We start from the raw sequence: 22,457 nt of genomic DNA, 5'->3' as shown, positions 1-22,457 counted from the left end.
GTGTTGGTGCAGGCAGAGCAGGCACGGGAGGCAGGGCAGGCACAGGAGGCAGGTAGTGGGCCAGCTCCGCCAGCTCCGCAGCCCATGCCTCTTCGACGGCTTGAGTCAGCGTGATGTCTGTCTTTGAGAGGAGGCGCCGCCTGAGGTAGATGTCCTTCAACCCGCAGACGAACTGCTCAGCCAGATTGTCCTCCAGGTCGGGGAAGTAGCATTGGATAGCGGCGACCTGTAGCGCCTGGAGGAACTGGTTGATCGAGTCGGCTACCTTTTGGACACACCGGCAGAAAGCGTACCGGCGCGTAATCTTAGAAGGCATTGGGGCGTAGTGAGCCTTTAGCCCTTCCATGAGTTCGTCCCAGCTCAAGTTGTAGATGGGGCGCGGGGCCGCGAAGGAGCGAGCTGTCCCAAACATCTCGGGGCCACAGGCAGTCAGGAAGAACCCGTACTTCCTAGCCTGTGAATACCCCTGCCGGTTATTGGCGATTAGAAAACATTCAAACCACTCCAGGAAGGCGGCCCAAGATTCGCCGGCCATCCCGAAGGGAGCGAACACGGGCATCTCAGCCATAGCGAGATGCCGTTGAGGAGTAGCAAGGCACGACGATGATTTCCCGGCAATGCAGGGTGCCTAATAATTGTTTGCTTGCCCTGTAGGTTGAACTCGGAGCCGATGATCCCACCAGCTCATCACCAGTGTTATGTTCCCTAGAAGAACCAGGCGGGAGGCGTCTGAGGTAAATTAACTCAACCAACTTTTATTCACAGGCATTCGCAAACAAGAACAAGAACAGACCGGCACCCCCTCCCTGCCTGACAGCTATTTATACGGAGCTGTCAGACGGGGAAACCAATAGCCGCGCGTTTGACAGCCCGGCAACTGCAGGTCACACCTGATCGGCTCCGGCGCACCTGGCTGTTGCCGAGCTGTCATTCGTAAGTCCGAGGACTTAACACCCTGAATATAAACGTTCAAAGTAGGGACAAGAAACCCATGGTCTTGGGTCTAATTTTAATTTTTTCTGCAAGGTATTAGTTTAGTAAATATGACCTTTTTGTTTCAAGATTTTTCAGCAAGATTGGAATAAAGATGCTACTGCGTTAATAAAATTCCACATCTGCCCTTTTTTTTAGGTTCACCGAGTAGCCTGAAAAAAGTTGGGCAGAAAATTTCTACGCTCATTTTTGATTCACAGTTAAACTCATTTATAACTCTGTCCCGACTCACAAGAGCTTTGGCCATTCCTACTGTCATCGCAAAATATTCTCAAAATCCCCGTATCCATTTGGGAATACCATGAAGGGTTGGGCCAACTTTTTGGCTTTGTAAATACATAGGGCAGAAGGAATGAACTGGCCACCCTGGGTATAAAAGAATCTTAAAATCTGCTGGTGACTACAGGAGGCTGAGCTCAGCACCTGGGTTCAGTGTCTAATACAGGCACTGGTGTTCTGAAATTGAATACCTAAATACTTAAAATGGAAAACCTGTTTAACAGCATTGCCACTGATATCCCAGTTATACAATTTCCGGGCTCTAGTAAACACTAATACTTTTGATTTATCATAATTAATAGCCAAATGGTTTTCAACACAGTAAAACCCAAATGCAGAGAGTAATCTTTTCAGTCCTGGCCTTGACAATGAAAGGAGAACCACATCATCAGCGTAAAGAAGCGGGATTTTTGTAGTTGTCAGCTTCGGGGCGTGGGACTCAATATGTCCAATGTAACTGGCCAGATCAGATAAAAATATATTAAACAGAAGAGGAGCCAGAACACATTCCTGCCTTACTCCATTCTTAATCGGGATAGGATTAGAGAGTTCTCCCTGCAGACCACACCTGACCTGGCTGGAGGTCTGTTTGTACAAGGATCTAATTAGGAACAACAAACGTCTGTCGATAGAACCTTTAAGCAGTTTTGACCACAACAGACCCCTAGGGACTGAGTTAAACGCTGACTTTAGGTGGATGAAAGCAGTGAAGAGTTTGCCACCTGGTATAGTAGTATATTTGTCGGCCAGGTGCACTAAGACAAAGCAGTGATCCAGTGTGGCACAACCCGCTTTAAATCCAATTTGTTTAGCACCAATAATATTGGATTCCTCAACACAAGTGAGGAGTCTGTGATGGAGATATTTAGCATACAATTTCCCAATAATGGAGAGCAGGCTTATGGGGCGATAGTCAGCTGGGTTGTTTCTATTTCCTCATTTAAAAACTGGCACAATAATTGCTAAGCTCCAGGAGGTAGGTACCCTGCCAGAGGAATTAATATATGTAAAGAGTCTTGCGAAAAGAGGAATCCACCATTCAGGATTGGATTTTAGCAGATCAGGAGGAATAGCATCAGGGCCAGGAGCTTTGCCTATCCTGAGTTTGGAGATAATCTTGGTGATCTCAGCATGGGTCATAGGTTGCCAGTCAGGGGCTATAGAAGACAGCTGTGGGTCAGGCACGGTCAAACTTGCTGACACCTGGTAAATTGCCAAGAAATGGTTTTCCCAGTCTTTGTTAGAGATACAGCAGAGAGGGAGTTGCTGATAGCCCAGTAAAGAGCTGGCAGCAATTTGCCAAAATAATCGGGTGTCCTTCTGCTGGATGGAGAGGAGATCCCACTTCTCTCTCTCTTTAGCTTTCTTTTTCTTAGCAATTAATCCTTTGTACTCCCGCTTTAGGCGGTAGTAGTCCTCTGGTGGGCGTTTGTCCCCTCAGTTGTGGTAGAGCAGGTAAACCAATTTAATCTGGTTCCTAAGCATCAGGCAATCTTTGTCAAACCAAGAATTACTTCGTGATTGATATAGACCACTTGGCCCACAGAGGGCTCCAAGCTCCCTTTGAACACTGTTAATTAGTGATTCAAAGGCCAAGACTATCTCCGAGCCGCTACTTACTAGAACCTGATTATACAAGTTGAGGCACTCCGGAGATGATAAAAAGGAGTGAAACTTTCTTTCAGTATTGGGAGACTATTTGATCCTCCTTGTGTACAAGACCACATAGGGATCAAATATCTGAGGGCCCCTAGGGAGATGTATATTTGAAAAAAGCTCAATAATTGTAATGAGGGGGTAGTGGTCACTTTCCATAAGACAGTCCACATAAAAAGCACGGACTGCCTCTCTTAAAGGTTGAGATACCAGCACAAAATCAATTACACTACTCCCACGAACGAAACTAAAAGTAAATTCACCAGCCAGATCACCTAGGGTACTCCCATTAAGAATTATCTTTTTGTGTTGGGCTGCTAGAAGGGCTAACTGAATGCCAGCAGAATTTGTTAATTCGTCCTTAGAAAGTCTGGCTGAAGTCAGATGACCTATGGCCTGGAGGGTTTCTTGGGGGTAGAGTGCCTCTATCGCTGGGGTGACTTGAACTCCCAGATGGGTGTTAAAGTCACCCCCTATAAGGATGTACAATGCTGGGAGTTTAGTTTCCATACAAGTAATATAGTTCTCCAGCGTGCCACATTGAGCCTTGATATCGGCTTGCCTCCTCGTCAGGGGAAGATAAACATTGAACACTAGTAGTTTGCTGCATCCTTTCTTAATTAAAAGCGCCACAGCTAAAGAGCCACGGGGGGGGGGGGTAGTTCCACTGTCTCCACTTTCAAAGAAGTAGAGACCAAACAAGCTAGACCACCCTTAGGTCTCCCTGCCGTAGATTGTCTAATAGCGGCCAACGAAATGGCCATAAACCCTGAAAAGGATATCTTTATCACAAGCCCAGGTCTCCTGGAGCAGGATCACATCACGTTAATGGATATAGTTAGCAAATTCTGTAGTACCACACCTTCGCCCCCAGCCTGCAATGTTCCATGAAAGGCACTTGAGTAACTGGGGGGGGGGGTAACTGGGTTTACTAGTCATTCTCTGTGGTTAATTTTTCCTAGAGCACCCTTCAGATCCAAAAAAATACATCCATTATTAGATGGCAGGGTCATCCTCTTGGGAGGCAAGCACAGGGGAAAAGAGAGGGGAGGCGAGCCTTGCTCATGGGGCTGTAAGACTCTAAACGCACTCCAGTTCGTACTTGTGGCATTGACTGGTTGCTTAGCTGGAAGGTATTCGGCAGTGTCATCAAGCGGAGTTTGAGTTAGCCCTGCGTCTCCAGATTTACGAATTATACATTTTGGAGAAAACGCCAATGGAGCTTCCACTGATAAATCAGTATAAATTTCTTGAGGTCCAAAGGAATCCTTGTCAGAGAGTGATAGACTCCAAAGCTTGAACTTAACTGCATCCAGACGCTTTATGATTTGGGCTCTTTCCAATTGGGGAAGTGCACTAAAGGAGCCAAAGAGCCGTGTCTCCTCCTGGTTCCAAAAGCCATCCTGACACAGATCAGTCCCATAGATAGGTGGAATCCCGGAGACATTGACCTGGGACCCATCTACCAAGAGACCTTGGGTGCCCTGAGCTGATGTCGCTTCTTTTGGGGCCACCTCTTCCCAGCTGATCAAATCAAGGGAAGCTTCCTGATAAGTTGTTACATGCTGCAAGGGGCTGATTTGGCCAGTTGTAGGAGGAGCAGTTAGCCTAATGTCTGAGAGAATGCCAGCTGAGGGTTTTGTAGAAGTAGGCATATAGCTAATACATGGTGCAATATCCGGAATAGCATTTGAAGTTGGCTCATTAATATATGCCACTAAGGATTTTGGGGGGCAATAAATCTCCTGCCACAAGTTGTCGATTACTCAAAAGTAGCTTAATCGATATATCTTTGAAGACTCTTCTTGGCACGATGCCAAAGGATCTTAACCAGGATCCTCTCCTGAACAGTAGTTTTGGAATGTAAGAATTATCGAACCTAAGTAGCACTCTGGTGCAGTATTCAGGGGAGGGTAAAGGTTCAACCTTCTTCAAATCATCAGCTTTTAGCCCCAATAACTTTAATAGATGACCCCTCACCAGCTGTATTAAACTCCAGTAAGGTAAATTGCCATTAATGGGATTAATGATGAGGGCCACCTATTTTCGCTATAAGACCAGGTGGCTTTTTGCATCATAGGATGCAGAATTCAGTTTGTTGGTAGAATTTCATTGGCCAGTGCTTTTATCAAAACTTTTCCTGGGATTTGGCAGGGAACACCCTGTCGCCGCCACCAACTGCTGAGCGATCATTCCAGAACACCCACTGGTAGTCCAGGAGACTAAGTAATTTAAAGTACTTACTATTCTATCAAGCTGGAGCTGAATGCTCGCTGTAGTTTCATTGCTGAGCCAAAAGTTCTACAAGGATAGGCTCATGCAAGGGGTGGTTAGGGGGCAAAGTTTCAGGTAAGTCTTCATTCTCAGCTCGGGGGGCGACGCCCTCGGAAGCTCCCCAAATGGAAGACCGAGCCAAAACAAAGTTCTCAATCTTAGATTGCTTCAAGAAAGGTTGAAAAGCCAAGTCAACGGAAGATCTACTCCTTTTCCTTGTCTGCTGGCCAGCTTCTTCTCCAATCCTTTTCAGGGCCTCCACTGGGGCGGGCTCTGAGAAAAATAAATAAAAATATCACTTTCGCGGTTCGCTTTAGATTTTACTCTGAAGTAAACCGGCAGCGGCGGGCTCAACTGCTAGCAGGGCAGTGGCATTCTTCCTGGCTGGAGGGGAGAGTTGCCGCTGCTGTCACGCTTGCGCTCCCTTATCCGTGATTTACTGGATGTCTTGAAAAGGAGAAACTAAACATCATGTTTGTATTTCCAAAGGCACTGCTTCATAAGTTGATGGGGAAAGATGACAGTGAAGGAGAAAAACCAACAAGTTTTGAAGCAAGATTTCAAATGTTCACCTTGAAGATATTGATATTGTGAAAGCAGCCAGTTCTTTGTGAAAAATTGTTACAATATCAGTCTTCGTTCAAGGAAAGAAAATCTAGCAGGCATAATTCAAATGCAGCTCTTTTCTCTTTTACAATGGTCAACCAAAATGCAGCTGCTTTTGAAAAATTATCTCATATGATCTAACACTTTAATGGGATGGGATGGGAGCAATAGATCACAGACACACACACTATCCCAGCCTTCGCTTTGCTTGGCTAAAGACAGCAGGAGCAGATGGCTCTCAGAGAGCAGCTCTGATATATTGAAAGCATTAGAATACCACTGTCTGGCTGCTTTGAGTCTTTCTGGCAATTGATGTCTCCGTCATATATATATACATACACATACTCAGTAAGGCTTTTCTCCCTAGGGCAATTGAATCTGGCAAGTGTCTATTGCAGTGTTAGTTATATTGCTCTGCTAGAAGCCAGCAAAGTAAGGCTAGAGGTTAGAGACGAAGACACTGCCTCTCATTATACCACACAGCTGGGACTAAAATACAATAGCTGAGGGTGTCAGGAAAATGTGCCCCTCTCATTTTGTGGAGAGCTATTCTCTCTACATGATTTTCCCAATCAGTCCAAAAGAAGTCAGTGACAAAAAAAAAACAGGCATCTTACTTCAAGAGAAAGATCACCAACAGCCACTCTTAACTGCATTACAAAAGAAAAAATCCAAGGAAATGCTAGTAGATAAAATTGTAGCTTTTAAAGGAATTGCCCATATTGAAGCACCTAGATAACCTTGATTAATCTAATAAATAGAAATCGGGTTGGACCAAGTTAGAACATCCAAAAATAGTATCGGTAAAGGCTAGATTGACGGAAAAAAGCATCTGTATCAGAGGTGGGGTCCTACCGGTTGGGACCGGTTCAGCCGAATAGGTAGTAACTTAGCGGCTGGAACCGGCAGTGACTCAGGCCTGCCATGCCCCCAAACCAGTTCTCTCGGAAGCACCATAGGTGCCGCCATCTTGTTTTTGGCTTCTGTGCATGCGCGGAAGCATTTTTTAAGTACTGTGCATGCACGTGGGGCTTGTTCCTGAGCAAACCAGCAGTAGCAGCAGCCTGAATCCACCCCTGATCTATATTGTTTCTAGGAAAACATGAAATCAGCAGGTACTCTATTCAGCTTGAGGGAGATTTTACTTTTAAAAGACCAGTACCAGAAAGTATTAGGCTGTGCTCAGTTGAGAAAACGTAATTGTTCAAAAATTTAAAGTAATCAAGTAACTGAATCAAAAGTATCACAAACTAACCAGAGCCCTGCAATATGTTGGCAGAGTTCACTATAGGTACAATATGGTTTGTCTGATTTTGAATTAGTGAAATGTGTAGAAGAGTCAGTGAATAAATGAGATTTGTATTCAGACTATTTGAAATAGCGCCTTGCTATTTTTTGTTTGTTTGTAGTTTCCTGGTTATTCTTGGCATGTTTTTATGCATCCTCCCTGTTGCAGGGGTCTCAACTTTTTTGAGCCAGCGGGCATATTTGAAATTTTGATAATGTATTTTGAAGCCTCCCACATTTTTCTTTTTTGAACAAGAAGACTTCAGTCGCATGAACTATTTTTATTGTCTAAGAGATCTACACTGCTCAAGGCACTTTTGAGAGGAAAAAAGAAAATGCCAGAAGCTGATCTTTTGCTATGTGGCATCTCTTTTATGTTGAATGGTTAGATGAAATAAGGATGGATACCAAAGAAGGTGTTTTGGAACTGATTGAGGTCCACAAGCTTTACCCTCGTCTCAGCTCAGTTCCCTAAAGGAGCAGATCAAAAGCTAATAAAAAAGAAGAATGGAAAACAAACTTGACATTGATTATGATTTCTTTGTTAGAACACTTTTGGATTGTCTCTTGTGGATAAAGTAAAAATGGTGAGTAAAACAAGAGAAGCCTTATTTTGCTACATTGCACTGTTAACTGATAGTTATTTAGATCAATGCTTTGGTTGATTAAAAGAAAGTATAAGTGAGGCATTAAATTTTTTCTCCTTCAGTTTGCTTTTTAAAAAGTATATTTACCATTCCAATGGAACAATCCTGTCACTTGGAAATCAACAGAGCAGCATAAAAGGCAGCTTAAGAACATCGTCAAATGGAGTGAGGCGTGTGGGCAATCTACCTTTCTGCAACTGAGCAATTATGCTATTCAAAATCCTGGTTTCTTAAAATACTTAAATATCATGGTGCCAAGTTCCTCTTCTTTCAACAGAGAATTATTTATTCATATGTAAATGTATTCAGTTTTAATCAAGCACACTTAATACTTCTTTAACTAGAAAGGCATTCCCTCCTGTGTAATGTACTCTGTTCATATCAGAACTGCTAGTTTTCCCTGTGTCTAACAATACTAACCAAGAATTTCCCGTAATGCAGAAAACCTAGCTGTGATCAACACCAGGAATCAGTTCAAATCCTATATGATTATGGATTTACAAATTGTTCCAGCTTAAAATGCCTTTATTCTGTAAGATTAATGACCGTATTAAGACAGTAATAAAACATGAAAGAAAGCAAAGATTTAGTTTTGTATTATACTTGAAAACTCACAAAAGGGAGCTTCAGGTGTCATGGTTACAAAGGGAAGTTTGCAGTTTGTGTTTGCATGAGTGTAAGAGGCAGAGATAGGGAGGAATTGCTACCTTTAAAAAAAAAAAGGTTTAGGATCTGTAATCTCACAAGTCTCAGGGGGCAGGCACTATCTTGCAAAAGACATTTCCCTTGCTGGAAGGAAACACTTGTTCTCACAGGAGTTTTGCTGCACATTGTTTGATGTAAATCCAGTAATAAGCTTTCAGTCTGATTAACCCAATTCATTAATAGATGTAATAGAAGCCCTCATTAGGACTGCTGCTGTATTGTACAACCAGGTAGGCAGATGTTGCTGACATTCATTAACAGGCATCCCTTATCGATGTCTATGCTTCCTCAGAATGCTGTAGTTTGTAACTGAGCAATATATGCGCTGATCACATTATCTAGTTTTATCTCCCCACCCAATCCACTTGGCTTCCTTCTAATTTCTTCTAAACTCCCCCCTCCCTCCCAGCATCTCCATTCTGCCCTTCTTGTATAACCTTTTCACTCTTCCGCAGTGAACTACAGTCACATGATCACAATTTCTGACATTACCAAGGACCCACTCATAAACCCCTCTCTGAATACGTGTATAACTTTGAATGGTTTGCTGAATGAATAGCCGTAACTGAGGACTACAGGTAAAAGAAAGCTAACTGCAGATTTAGATGTAATACTAATTGAATTGTCAATGGAGATTCTCAGTCATCCAGGTCATGGTTGTCCCAAAGGTGGTTTTTCAAAAGGCAACTGGACTTTCTGTTTTTTCTTTGAAGACGTTTGGCTTCTCATCCAAGAAATTTCTTCAGTTCAGAGCTGAAGCTTCTTGACTGAGCTCAGAGCTTTTCATAGTACTAAGAGTTTCTGGTTTGCTAAATAACTGATATTCAGTTTCTCCCATGAAAGCTCTTATCTGTTTTTAAAATTCTCTCCAAATGTTGGACGGTAGCTCTCACCATTTCCATCTAGCCAAGCTAGTGACCTGTAGGTGTAGCTTTTACTGCGACCCCACCCGTCCAGCACATCTGGAGAAGCCACTAAGTTAGGCACCGTCAAGCCGCCCAGCGTAGTCCTACACGGCGAGATGGCGGCAAGTAAATTCAACCAACCAACCAACCAACCAACCAACCAACCAACCAATAAATAGACTCTACGAATCACCGGCTGCTTCTTGCAACACTTCATCCCGCGTAGCTTCCGAATGTTGTCTCCCGGGTTCATGCTGGAGCGAAAGCAAGACCCAAGGGGGAAGGGGCGACCCGTGCACTGAAATCGTGGGGGAGTTTTCGGTTTGGCGCCCGTCGAGAATAAAAGGCGCCGGGAAGGGAGGGGGAATCAAGAGCGGGTGGGTGAAAGTGTGAAGAGACTTTCGCTTCACTAACGATCTGCACCAGAAAAAGGCGTCTTATCAGGTTGGTCTGTTGCTGCTGCTGCTGCTGAATTCGTCGGCGCGCGCGCCCCTGTCCCCCCCCCCTTTATTTATTTTTTTTTATTTATTTTATTAAGGATTTATATGCCGCCCTTTTCTTCTTCTTCTTCTTCTTTTGCTCAAGTTGCCTTCCTTGCTTTTTAGCCCGCTTTTCCCCCCTCTTAAGGTGGCTCGGCGAGTTGCGGCGTCCTCCGCCGAAAGCTTTGCGCTTTTCCGAGGGCGGGGGGGGCCTTAAGCCTCTTCGCCTCCCTCCGCCGCCAGCTTCCAGCCTGAGCTGCGTTCCGCGGCGCTGCATGTAAGGAAGCGCCTCGCAGCGGCTTCGCTCCAGTCGGAAAGAGAGGGAGAGAGAGAGAGAGAGAACGCCGTCCAAGAGCCGAATTGCTGGAAAGTGGCTGCTGCCGCCGCCGCCGCCGCGGGCACGTGCAGCAGTCGCACTCGTGAACCTGTAGCCGAGAAGCTGGACCAGTCGCCTTCGTCTGCGGGAGACGCCGCTGCTTTGATACGCTGGCTGATCCTCCGCCGGCACTTGCTCCGAGATTCTCGGAGATCTTCCAGACTGGCTTCAGAAGCAAACCGACGCATTGATTTTCCTCAGGTAAGGAGGACATACAGCTTGAATCTTCTACCACTGATGGTACATTGGGGGGGGGGGGGGACGAAGACAAATGGGCTTGTGAGTTTCTCTCTCTCTCTCTCTCTCCACAACATTTAAAACTGATTAATGAACATTGGCTACTTTTCCTGGTTGTTGTTTTTTTGGTCAAGATGGGACAGATAGTTGGACACAACCAACTCTTTAAACAGCAAGCGCAAAATAGATTTGGTTATTAATAAATAGAAATAACTCCCTCCCCCCCATCCTCAAGTATGAATTATTTATGTCTTTCCAGCAAATTTTTGAAAAAAATAACAACAACCCATTACAATTCTTCCTCCTGCCTCCCCTGTATTTTTCCCCCATTATGTGTCTCTACTATTCCAGTGAAAGAATCCTGGAGACTAAACCATTCCGTTAACCCATCCATCCTCTTCGGGGGCAAAATCACCTGGGCTTAATTAATGAGGAAATGCGTATGTGGGATGTGATGGTACACTTTGCTGATCCCACTTGCCTGTGGGAGAAAGAGCAAAGCAGGAGTAGAGAAATTCAAAAGGACTCCCTTTTCTAATTTCCAAGCTAACCTCCTTTTGTTTGACTGAACAAAAGAGATTACAACTAGCAGCTGTAGCGAGTAGGGGGAGAACGATTTTTCAAGATGCAGTAAAAATGACTAATTATAAGATGGCAAGATAGATCTATCTCAAGTTTGGAAGCAGTGCAGTGTGATGGGGTGCTAGTTAAATATTAAGTAGAAGGGTATATTCTTAGTCTCCTCAATCCCTTTGTCTTTGTTATGGCTGATTTTATGTAGGAAAAATCCTTCTCCTTTAGTTTTTTTGGCGGTGGATAAATTAGATAAAGATAAGAATTTCATTTCTCTTGCTATTCTCAAGCAGCTCTATCAGAAATGAAAAATCGGGGAAATATCAAGCAAGTGAAATGGGGATTTAATTCCCCAAAAGGAGAGTTCTGTGTAAAGTCCTACTGGCCTGTTCAAAAATCTATGGTCATCATTAGGATGATTCTGAACTAGCATGAGTTGTACTTTAGCAAAAAAAAACAACTCTTAGATTTGCCCTGAAGCATTTACAGAACTGAGTTATGACATTAAAGATTTCAAAGATTACAAAGTTTCTGATGCAAACCCTCTTGGTAAGCAAAGCATTACAGTACCAATGGAATGGAAAGTTCATTATAGATTTGACATAGAAGACTCAGAAAAAACATAAGAGCTTCTTTGGACAATGGTCATTTTGAATTCCTCTGCAGCCCTGGCATGGTAACATGTAATAAATGTTGTTATCTCCCCCCCCCCTCCAGTTTTATTTGGACAGAAGCCCAATGTTTTGAATCTTTTCTTTGAAGTTTGGCAGGTTCAACTTCTAGGAGAATGTCCCAGTGTTAAATAAAACCCAGTCTTATTTGAATATAGCTTCATGGCATGGTAATTATTTTAATCCAGATAATTTGGATCCTGCCTGACATGAATAATGACAATACGCAATCCAGCTCCTTTTGAAAAATCCCTGTCACAGGGAAAAATGAGTAGGAAGTAAAGGGAATTTCAGGGTCCTTCCATCTGTTTCTCATCTGCTTCTAGAATCTAAAATGGCTTTAGCAATATATCATTTCTTCCAGTCATGCTTGCAATAAAAGTGCTTAGAACAAAGTATCAGAGAAGTTACTATCACGCAGGTGAAATATAGGCAAAAACCACCTATATTAAAAAAGACAATCTGATTCCAATCAAGATAATTTAAAATCATATGCTGCAATTCTGCAATTTGCAGTATTTTTAGAGGAAAATGAGTTCATTGAGTTTTCTTCCAGGAAATTACAAAAAGGTGAGATATACTGTGAATTAAATCCAGATGATCAGCAGATTAAGTCTCTAGCATTCTCCAGCAAAAAAAAATGTCAGCAATGTACCCTTCAAAAGAGCATTAGAAATCTCTTACAAAGCATCAGACATAGATTTGGGGATCATCCACATCTCCATTAGCTTCTGCTCTTACTCTGCAAAATCCCTTTGTAGTGGGAATTAAAAGGGTCATTTTTTTACTTTGTTCTTTGTGTACAGTAAGAATAAATCTTTAGTTAGCCAGAATTGTCAGTTTTCATGTGTTTGAATGTTGTGCAAATTAAAATATAGTATATAGAAAGTATTAATAAGTCAGATAAAAGAGATATGTTTGGCTGAAGCTGTTTGAACATACTAACCAAGGTTTGTTATAGTATATATGTATCATCCTTAGAGCAACAGGATATGTCAAGATAATATTGAATGTTTCTCTGCATAAAGATATACATGTTTACACACTTACATATTTATAGAGGTTTCCCAAACAAACTGCAAATGCTTCCCCTAAATCAGAATTTTGGCTCCTGGCAAACGTGGAGTGGAGGTGAATTGAATACAAATAGAAATGCAGCAAGTTCAAGTGGGGTAGTGATGGAATATTGAATAACCTTCAGCGGTAAGCAGCTATCCACAAACTAGGTGCTTTCTATATTGCATGGGTTCAGTCGTCAGCCAGAATGCATAATCAGTGCCATTTCATATTTTCCCCATTTTGGGGAAAGTTACATCTCAAGTTTGTCCTTTTCAAAGTTTCATGCCCAATTAGAAAGACTGTAAAGGCTTGAAGCAGGTGCTGAAAGGGAGTTTTCTCTGCTTGTTCTAGTCCTGATGAAAAAGCTGCAAATTTCATTGGCAGGAAGATGGGGTTTTTTGGTACAAGTGCAGAAAGTTTTCTCCCATTGCAAATAGCAGCTTCAGAGGAGGATCTTTTTATCAAGGCTGCAACAGAGTCTTCCTCTCCCTGCAAATTTGGTACAGTCTCCATAATTAACATACTGTATGCTGCATTTGTGAGAAAACACCCAAGGCCATTAAGTGCAAAGATGTGTTTAACATTACTTCTAATTTGGCCTAATGTTGATTTTCATGTTGCTTTTTCTTGATTGCAGACTTCTAATCAGAAAACATGAAAGTAATATTGATTCTGGTTGCTTTTCCTACATAACATTTTTTTAATGGACATCCTTCATGCAGTATTCCTTTGATAAGTCTTGAAGTGATATAAAAGCACAAGTAAAGTAGAAAGGGGAAAAAGCTAGCAAAATTACAGTAAAATAAAAATATGAAATGTAGAGGAAAGAGGTTTATAGCAACAACTGTAATGTGCGAAGTTCTTTGAAGATTAAAGCACTGGGTTTAGCTTTCAGTGCTACCTGGAAAGCATTCCTGATGTGTCTTGAATGCAAAAACCAGTGAAGTGTTCTAGTGAGAAATTATTTTAAATTCCACCATTTGGAATTTGAGAGATTTGTTTGAGTCAATATTTGGAGAGACTCAACTGCTAACTGAAATGAAGGGAGATTTCTTCTATTTCTAAACAGTAAGTAGAACAATACGTTTTCTTCTCTTTAGTTATTGGAATAAAAATCTGTACTTTTTGACATTTATACCTATATGTAATAAAATTGCTTGGCAATTGACAATTTGTAGAATATTTCATAGCCCCCAAGTTACACGCAGGTCATATCACCAACATTTGGCTACCTGTTTCTTGCTGCCTCAATGTTTCAGTTTGGAGTTAGGTTTGTTTTGGGGATCAGGTTTGTTTTTTAATAATATGCAAAACAATTTCATGAAGCGTTTATACCAAGTTTAATGTGTTTATCATTTACTTATTTGTTTTACTGTGTCTCCTCCCTGATTCTGTAAGCCTTCCCAAGTCTCCAAATCAAACTGAAGAAGGCTCTGCCCACAATCCTCATTAATACACCTGCGTATCTTCTAACCTACTCTGGCAGCTCCCAATGAAACAAAGTTGTCACAGAAACCACTCCACTTCTCTTTCTCATATAGAATGAATAATTTCACTTCAATAGTAACAATCTATTCCTTTGTCAAAGCTTACACATCAGTGGACGGTAGGTGGACAGTAGGTTACCAAGCACACATACACAGCATATATTACATCTGGATGGGAAATTTAAAAGATATAGCCTGTGTGAGCCAGAGGTGGGATTCACTTACCTTCCCTACCAGTTTGTAAATGTGGGCACATGCGCACGCTAACTTAATTCACACTCACCTCATCTGTGCATGAGCACCGCTTTCTGTGCATGTGCAGTGCTCACACATTACTTTGGGGTGGGTGAGCGGAGCCTCCTGCAGCCACGGTTCCACCACAAAACCGCGGACGACAAAACCGCGGACGACAAAACCGCGGACGACGAAAGCGCGTATGTGACGTCATCACAGCGCGACGAAAAAGATCTAAAAATGTAAAAATAAAGCGAAAACCTTACCCTAACCCCCCCAAACCTAACCCTAAACCTAACCCTTAACCTAACCCTAAACCTAACCCTAAACCTAACGAAAAACCTAAGGCTAACCCTTAACCTAACGCTAAACGTAACGCTAACGCTCTAAACCTAACCCTAACCCTTAACCTAACCCTAACCCTTAACCTAACCCTTACCTTTATGTGAATCGGCTTGCTGTAATTTAATTTTTATTTCAATTTTTCTATCTTTTTCGTCGCATTGTGATGACGTCACATAAGCGATTTCGTCGACCGTGTTTTCTTGGAACGCGGTTTTGACGGGTCACGGCAGCCACTGCTACCAGTTCACCTGAACCAGAGAGAACCCGCTAAATATCACCTCTGGTGTGGTATCTATGGCCCCTAGCTTCACTTTCACAGAGATCAAATTCGCTTGTTTGGAATAATGGGAGTTTAAGAGAGAAAATGTGTCCTTTAGGGTTGGTAGAAGTTTAATGAACAGGTTCCCCCTCCAAGAACCACGAATGTCATTTTTTCTCCAGCAATTTTGTACAGTCATGTCCTTACAGTCATGATCCTCTTCCCTTGTCCATTATTTTACTGGTTAAGAAGAAGACTAATGGAGTCTCATCTTGAAGTAGTACATGATGCTATAGTGTCAAATCCTCCAGAAAGTGACCATCTAATTAAGTAGTAGATTCTATTTCATCCCCAAAAGCCGCTCTTTTTTCTGTCTTTCTACCTAATCCCACTTTCTTACTTCGATCATGAACAATGTCTGGCTAGTTTCTCATCTTACACTGTAATTAGTTAACCAACTATATTTCATATCATGGTAGCCATATCACTTAATTTATCCTACTATCAGTATTTTTTTTTTAGTTTTGGACTTCTTTCTTCATCTTGTAAGGCTTTGGCTAATATGGCTTTGGTCATCTTACTATGATGAAACACCTCTTTCTGTCTTCCAATTGTGCGCCTTGTCATGAAGATTTCTGAGATGATAGAACAGGTACAGAACATCTACCGATCATTTCTAAAAGGAACACCTGGAGCCCTAGCACACACTGAATCACCTTGGATATGGAAACTGTCAAGATTTTATACTGTAATTTATGGTCTTCCTTTTTGAAGGTTGAACTGTGTTGAGGCTGATTGCACTAGGAAATGCTTGTAACTGTAATTTCAACATACTTGGAAGACACCAGATTGGGGAAGATCTTAATGTGCAAAATCTGTGTTCCCTTTCAGACTTTTGTGTAAGAATGGACAGCTGCATCTAATTCCAGAAACCTACTAGTCCTCCTCAGTTTCATACTAGTTAATTCATATTTGCCCTTTCCAATTTCTTCATTAATCCTTCATTTTTAGAGAAAATGTTCATTTTTCATGAAGTTTTGTATTTTTGTCTGAGATGCATATTTTATGTAATTCTGGTACCATGTAATTCTGGTACAATTTTGTGAAGTTCAAATAGAGGAAAATTCCAAAAGATGTCTGTGTTCTGACCTATTTATTAGTCAAAAAGTCTAGCTCAGATCAGTTTGTTTAAAAAGTAAATATCAAGCTTCCCTATGAATGAATATTGTCTTATATTGATTTTTGAATTAGTTGAAAATGTAATTCTGTAATATAGTTGAGGATTGGAAGTATTGTGGAATTCAATAATTAATTGTGATATGACTTTACTTCTGTATCTCTCATTCTGTATCTCTCATCACTAATGAGAGATACAGAAGTACCCACTAATTATGGGTCAAGAATAATTCCTGAGTTAGTACAGGATTTTGACTAAGCCTTGAACCTCCAAAACTCTGACTAAGCTTTGGCCTCTTTCGATGGGGTGTTCTACCTATAAATAGTATGTTGTGGTAGAAAATCTTCATTGCAATAATATTGCTATGGCATCATAAATCCATGCTTAATAATTTTACCACCATGGTACAAAGCAAATGATATCCTAATCTGTCAAACATATTTTCCACTCTCTCCCCCCACTCTTTGCCACCCAGAGTCCATTTGGTTTGGTGGCCAATAAATGTAAATAAATAAAGCATAATCTTTTAGAATTAAATTCAATCTTCTTTTATCCCCTTAAATGTAATTATTTAGTAGAGAAGATAAGGAGGCAAGTCATGGCAGGATAGTAATCGTACCGCAGCATATTCAGTGTAGTAGCAGAAGTAATTGGTATATTAATATATATAACTGGTATATAATAATTGGTAGTGTCAATTTCAGAGCTGCTAGAGAAAGAAGAAGGCAGCTTCTTCTTTCAGTACCATCTGAGCTTCAAGAGGCTGATACTAATGAGGTAGACTTAACGGCAGAAGAATGGGATTCTTCTTGAAAGCTGTAAAAACCCTGCAAAAGTGTCGGGGGTGGAGACACAAGGAGCCACATCATGCATGAAAGAGGAGACTAGGCTTCTCCAGAAACTAGCTGACTAATGGAAGTGGGTAAGACCATTCCCAAATTCTAGGCAGTATTTCCAGAGTGATTGTAGAGAGGTAGAAAGCAAGAAGCAGCATGTTCTGGGGTCATTTTGAAGTGGCAGTGCTATAGCAGATCTCATTGCAAAAAGCACCCAAACAGGAGGGGGAAAATGGGAAAGTACAGCATTAGCAGTTTGGTGATGCATTCACAGAGGCTGTGATGGTCTGTATTGCTAGCAAAAGAGGCGGGAGGGGGGAATCAGTAAGGCACAGCAGAGACAGCATGAGCAGTCGCCCCTCCCTTTCATGCCCACACAAACATGGCCAAATATAATGCACAACTGCTGATTATTGACATTTCTCCACTATTTTCTTTTACTGGTCCTTCTTCCATTTAATGAAAGAGACTTTTATTTCCGAGAAGATAAACGTCACGTGTTTGAACCTCAAGACTTTTTCTGGTTGTCTTCAGTCCTACTGGCTTCCTGGCCTTCAATTAATTTGGAAAGTAAGGTATCAAGAGGGAATTCCAACCCCTGGGACATTGTCACTCTTAAGGAAGATCCTGCCTGGCCAAGTTGTTAAAAAAAAATCTCTTTTCCTCGAAAAATTCAGAAAATCATATACCCAATTTATTTGTCCATAAAACTGAAGGATTTTGAAAAACTCTTGGAAAGTGTAGCACCTTTTCCCTCTCTGCCTTCCTCCACACGTATTGAAAGTGTTTGCAATAGAAAACTGACCAAGATTCATGGCCACTAGTCTATCAGGTGATGATGATTTTCAAGATTAATACAGATTGCCACTTGCATATGCTACTTAGCTGAAATTGGACAACCGACCATTCACCATGGTGGCATCATTATTTCACATACATTGATTCTTTTGATGGACCCATTGCAAATATACACTGTATTGCAGATGTGCATTATCTGCTTGGTGATTTTCTCTGTATCAAGCAGTCCCTGAAAAGATGCTAATTCAGCTCCAGAGGAATTGTTATACATGATGTAATTTAATGTCTGGAGTGTATGCCTGTCTGTCACTACAAACACATTGATGGAGATCTTGAGAACATAAGCAGGTACCAACATAGCCAGGAGAAGTACCTTCATCCACAAAATGGCTATTGACTAAACTATCCTGCTTCCCAGCCATTATGTAAATAGGAGATTGTTCAGGTACCAGCATATCCATGTTGTTAATAGAGGTAGGTAGGCTGAAGGCTTCATGTGGTTGTTGTGCTACAGGGAATTTAAGCATGGTTGATCATTACTTAAAACTTCAGCTTGCTTACAAATTTCATATAATTAATATAAAACAAAAATGGCTGCTCTTTTAAAAAAAATTACCCATATTATGGGAGAATTGAGTTCAGTTTTTTAATCATCCATATCTAGGTAGAACAGCCCATTCCAGACTGAGTCATGTTTCTTAATGTCTGCATCATACTCCTTGAAGAGATTAAGCGGCCTGTGTTCATCCCTAATAAATATATATATATATCTGTATGCATTATTTATTGGTTATTCCACTTAAATACTATATGCAATCTGAAAGCTGGAAACAGGACAGCAAGTATAATCATCGTCCATGTCTTGAAAAGGCAATGCCACATTGCATTTATTAGCATGTGCTCAACTTTACACTGAATAAATATTTAGCAGCAATGGAGAAAGAAACCTTGCAACAATTAATAATCAGTATTGTGTGTTTAAAGGCTGTTGAATCAGGCGTGGGGTTCAAACATTTTTACTTCCGGTTCTGTGGGTGTAGCTTGGTGGGCGTGGCATGGCTTGGTGGGCATGGCAGGGAAAGAATACTATAAAATCTCCATTCCCTCCCCACTCCAGGGGAAGGTTACTGCAAAATCCCCATTTCCTCCCAATCAGCTGAGACTCGGAAGGCAGAGAATAGATGGGGGTGGGGCCAGTCAGAGGTGGTATTTACCAGTTCTCGGAACTACTCAAAATTTCTGCTACTGGTTCTCAGAACTGGTCAGAACCTAATGAATATCACCTGCTGTTGATATTGAATTAAAGCAAGCTAAACCAGAACCAACACCAAAGACAACAAACTAGTACCTAGTAATTAATCATTCCCAGTTTTAAGCAATCCTTGCTGTGCAAATCCAATTAAATTTGCTTTGAGAATAACTATTTCAAAAATAAAAATTTAGCCATAGCATGTATACAGGTAGTCCTTGAGTTGCAACTACAGTTGAGCCCAAAATTTATGTTGCTAAACAAAACATTAAAGTGAATTTTATCCAATTTTACAACCTTTCTTGCCACAGTTGTTAAATTGTTAAGTGAATCACCGCAGTTACTACGTTAGTAATATGGTTGTTAATCTATCGACTTTGCTCCTCAGAAGGTCGTGAAAAGTGGCCACATGACTCCAGGCACTGCAACTGTCATAAATATGAATCAGAAATGGTCATCAGTGTGAAAAATGGTTATAAGTCACTTTTTTTTTCAGTGCTGTTGTAACATTGAACAGTCCGTAAAGGAACTGTTGTAAGTTGTATATACAAAAAGGGGTAGACAGGAAAAAGAATTTTAAATATTGAAAAATTATCTTCCCTCATTTTGAAACATTGATTTACTCTAAATCAGTGGTGGGTTCCTAATTGGTTTATTACAGGCTCAGTGAGAGGGCGTTTTGCTCGCGCACTGCTTGCTTCACTCGCATGACGCCCACTGCGCATTTTTGCGCATGCACAGTTGACTGAAAACTGTTATGTGTTTGTGCAGAAACATGCCGGTGATATCAAAAGAGCCTGTGGAACTGGTTTGGGGGCATGGCAGGCCTGGGTCGCTGCCAGTTCCAGTGACCAAGGCTGCCATACCACTGTTCGGCCAAACCAGTCCAAACTGGTAGGCACCTACCACTGCTCTAAATTATTTTCCAGTACTGTATTTATCATTGTCCATCTGTTACAAAAAAATGTCACATTATTCTCAGCTTATTCTGAAGTTCAGATGTTCTGGTGCTTTGTCAGTAACCAAGGAGATTTCAAATATTGCTTAAGGGATGTGGAAAGGAATAGAGTCCTCATCAAAAAAAAATCTATCTTAGACTTCGTTTTTTTAATTAGGGCAAAGAACAGCAACTATAATGGCATCATGACAACAGTGGCAAATTCCTTAGGATCTGGTTTCACTTGTCTTGGGCTGAGGCAAGATCTTAAATGTATTTATGAATTGGTTTATATAGCCATCCATCTCACTTTTACACAACTCTTATAATTAAACAAATTAAAAACAAAAATACAAACGTAAAGCAAAAATAAAAACACATAGCAGTCAGGCATGATCTAATCCTTCATCCATACAACCAGGAGATGGGCTCTAACCAATGGCAGCACAAAGCCAAATTTTTAAGGTCTTGCAAAAGGCCAATAGGGGTGGGCCATTTTAATCTCAAGGGAAATTTGAAGTAAAAGGTGAATACCGTGATGGCAGAAAAGGTTTTCCTACTGGCCCCTGCCAACCAACAGTCCTAACTGATGGTATCCAAAGCATGCATTTACTTGTCTGTCTGTCTGTCTGTCTGTCAGTCTCTGTCTATTAATTTGCCATTGTAACTTACCCACTTTTGAACGTCAGCATGTTTACTAATTATCTTCCCCCTCCCTTGTTTTATTGTAAGCCGCCCGGAGTCCTTCGGGAGTGGGCGGCATACAAGCTCAAGAAATGAAATGAAATGAAATATCTTCATGGGAAATGCAGCTTCACTAGAGAAGCCTCTAAATTGAATATCTTACTGATTTTTAAAATATTTAATGAGCTCAGTCAATTAAGAAGGTATCTTTTTCAGGTGCCATTACAGGAAATAAGAATTTACAAGAACACAATTGTCCTTTTATCTAATATCCTTTGGTTTTCCTTATGTCTTATGAGAGATTTCTGAGGGATTTCTGCCCAATAGTCATATAAAAACTGCAATTATCCAGTGAGTTTTATGAGAAAGAAGAATGTTTTCAGTTCTCAGAATGGATTTCATTTATAATACACAGATCTTTTTTGGCTCAACATAGAAGCAAATGTATTTCCCTCCACACTTTACCCTTTGTTGAGATTCTAGAGACCAATTTTATTTGAATATGTGGCTGTTCACAAATGGATGGGTTTTTTTTTCATTTAGAAACATGCCATGTCCTTTCAAGGTGCTTTGCGTTTTTGCCAAAAGGATAGAATAGAGACATTGTTTATTTATCACTCATTTACGCAGGTGACATTGCCTCAATGAATAATTTTTATTGCATGGGAAGAGCAGATTCTACCACCACTAAAATACTAAATGCAGTTGTTGAAAAATAGCAATCTTAGCTCCAGCTTTGTTTTGCTGTGGTGATAGGGGATAACACTTTTTAAACTATGATTATGGTAATATATGGTATTACTGAAGCAAAGAAATATCTTCTTTGTTTTTCTGCATCCTTCCATTTCAAGGAACTTACCCCATTTGTTTTTTCCCCTTCCTTTCTTTTTTTTAGCTTGGCCTTTCAAATGATGAGTTTTGACTTATTTCTTTTTAGTATTTGTTTACTACCTTTAGCTAGTATGAAATACAAGCTCCATTATCTTCTCTTCTCCACAACCCTCAGGAACAATTTATCCCTTCATCTTCCCCATTATATGAGGAAGAATATTACTCAAGTAATCCACAAAGGACCTTCTGCTTAAAGGTTTTAAACCAGCCATTGTTGTAGTCTTAACTTTAGCAGGAGCTTTGCCCGTCCAAGTTAATAGGTAATAACCTTTAACTACACTTTATGTGAAACTTCACTTTTTAATTTCCACATGTCAAGCTGGTGTTAAAAGACACAGCCAAAAATGTCAATTGAAATAGGGCAAAAACATTTGTAGCGTATTGCCTCTTGTTGGAAATGTACCATGATGATATACTTATTCTTCTACTGCTTTCAAACTTTTCTGAAAATGTATTCTTAGGGCCCATTTGGGAAGGGCTTTATTTTTAGGGTTTTTTCAAAGCATATTCTCTTTTCATATCATTCCAGGTTGAATATATTTGAAGATTCAGAGTATCTGAATGATTAACAAAAGACATAAAATTGTTGAGTATCTACATTAGGCTGCTGGCCCTGTCACCCATAGGCCTGCTACAATTAGAAGATATATTGAAATAAAAATAATAATCAGCACACTGGAAAACACATATTGTAATTATTTTTTTTTATTTTTTATTAACAAACATATAAAATACACACACACAAAACCTAGACATACACCACATTTACACAATACAATATGAACAGGAGCTTCCTGTTCTCTCTAATAGCAA

The 22,457-nt window shown here is 40.8% G+C and overlaps 1 protein-coding gene across 5 annotated transcripts in view; it reads left to right on the top strand.

Moving 5' to 3' along the window:
* Nucleotides 1-10,041: 10,041 nt before the first annotated feature.
* LOC106549009 (galactosylgalactosylxylosylprotein 3-beta-glucuronosyltransferase 1) overlaps nucleotides 10,042-22,457 on the top strand; it is a 57,894-nt gene continuing 45,478 nt past the window's right edge. For 2 of the 5 annotated variants that reach the window (XM_014066517.2, XM_087721310.1), the window contains exon 1: nucleotides 10,048-10,408. The gene's annotated coding sequence lies outside the window, so the exon portion shown is untranslated. Of the gene's footprint in view, nucleotides 10,409-22,457 lie in introns of all 5 variants that reach the window. The other 3 variants (XM_087721314.1, XM_087721312.1, XM_087721315.1) reach the window with 3 other exon arrangements.

The sequence above is a fragment of the Thamnophis sirtalis genome, unplaced genomic scaffold (genome assembly GCF_051295495.1).
Source record: "Thamnophis sirtalis isolate CommonGarterSnake01/CBP01778 unplaced genomic scaffold, rThaSir2_p1.2 scaffold_8, whole genome shotgun sequence".
NCBI lineage: Eukaryota > Metazoa > Chordata > Lepidosauria > Squamata > Natricidae > Thamnophis > Thamnophis sirtalis.
Note: the sequence above shows the minus strand (reverse complement) of the source record. Positions and strands in the feature narration are given on the sequence as shown.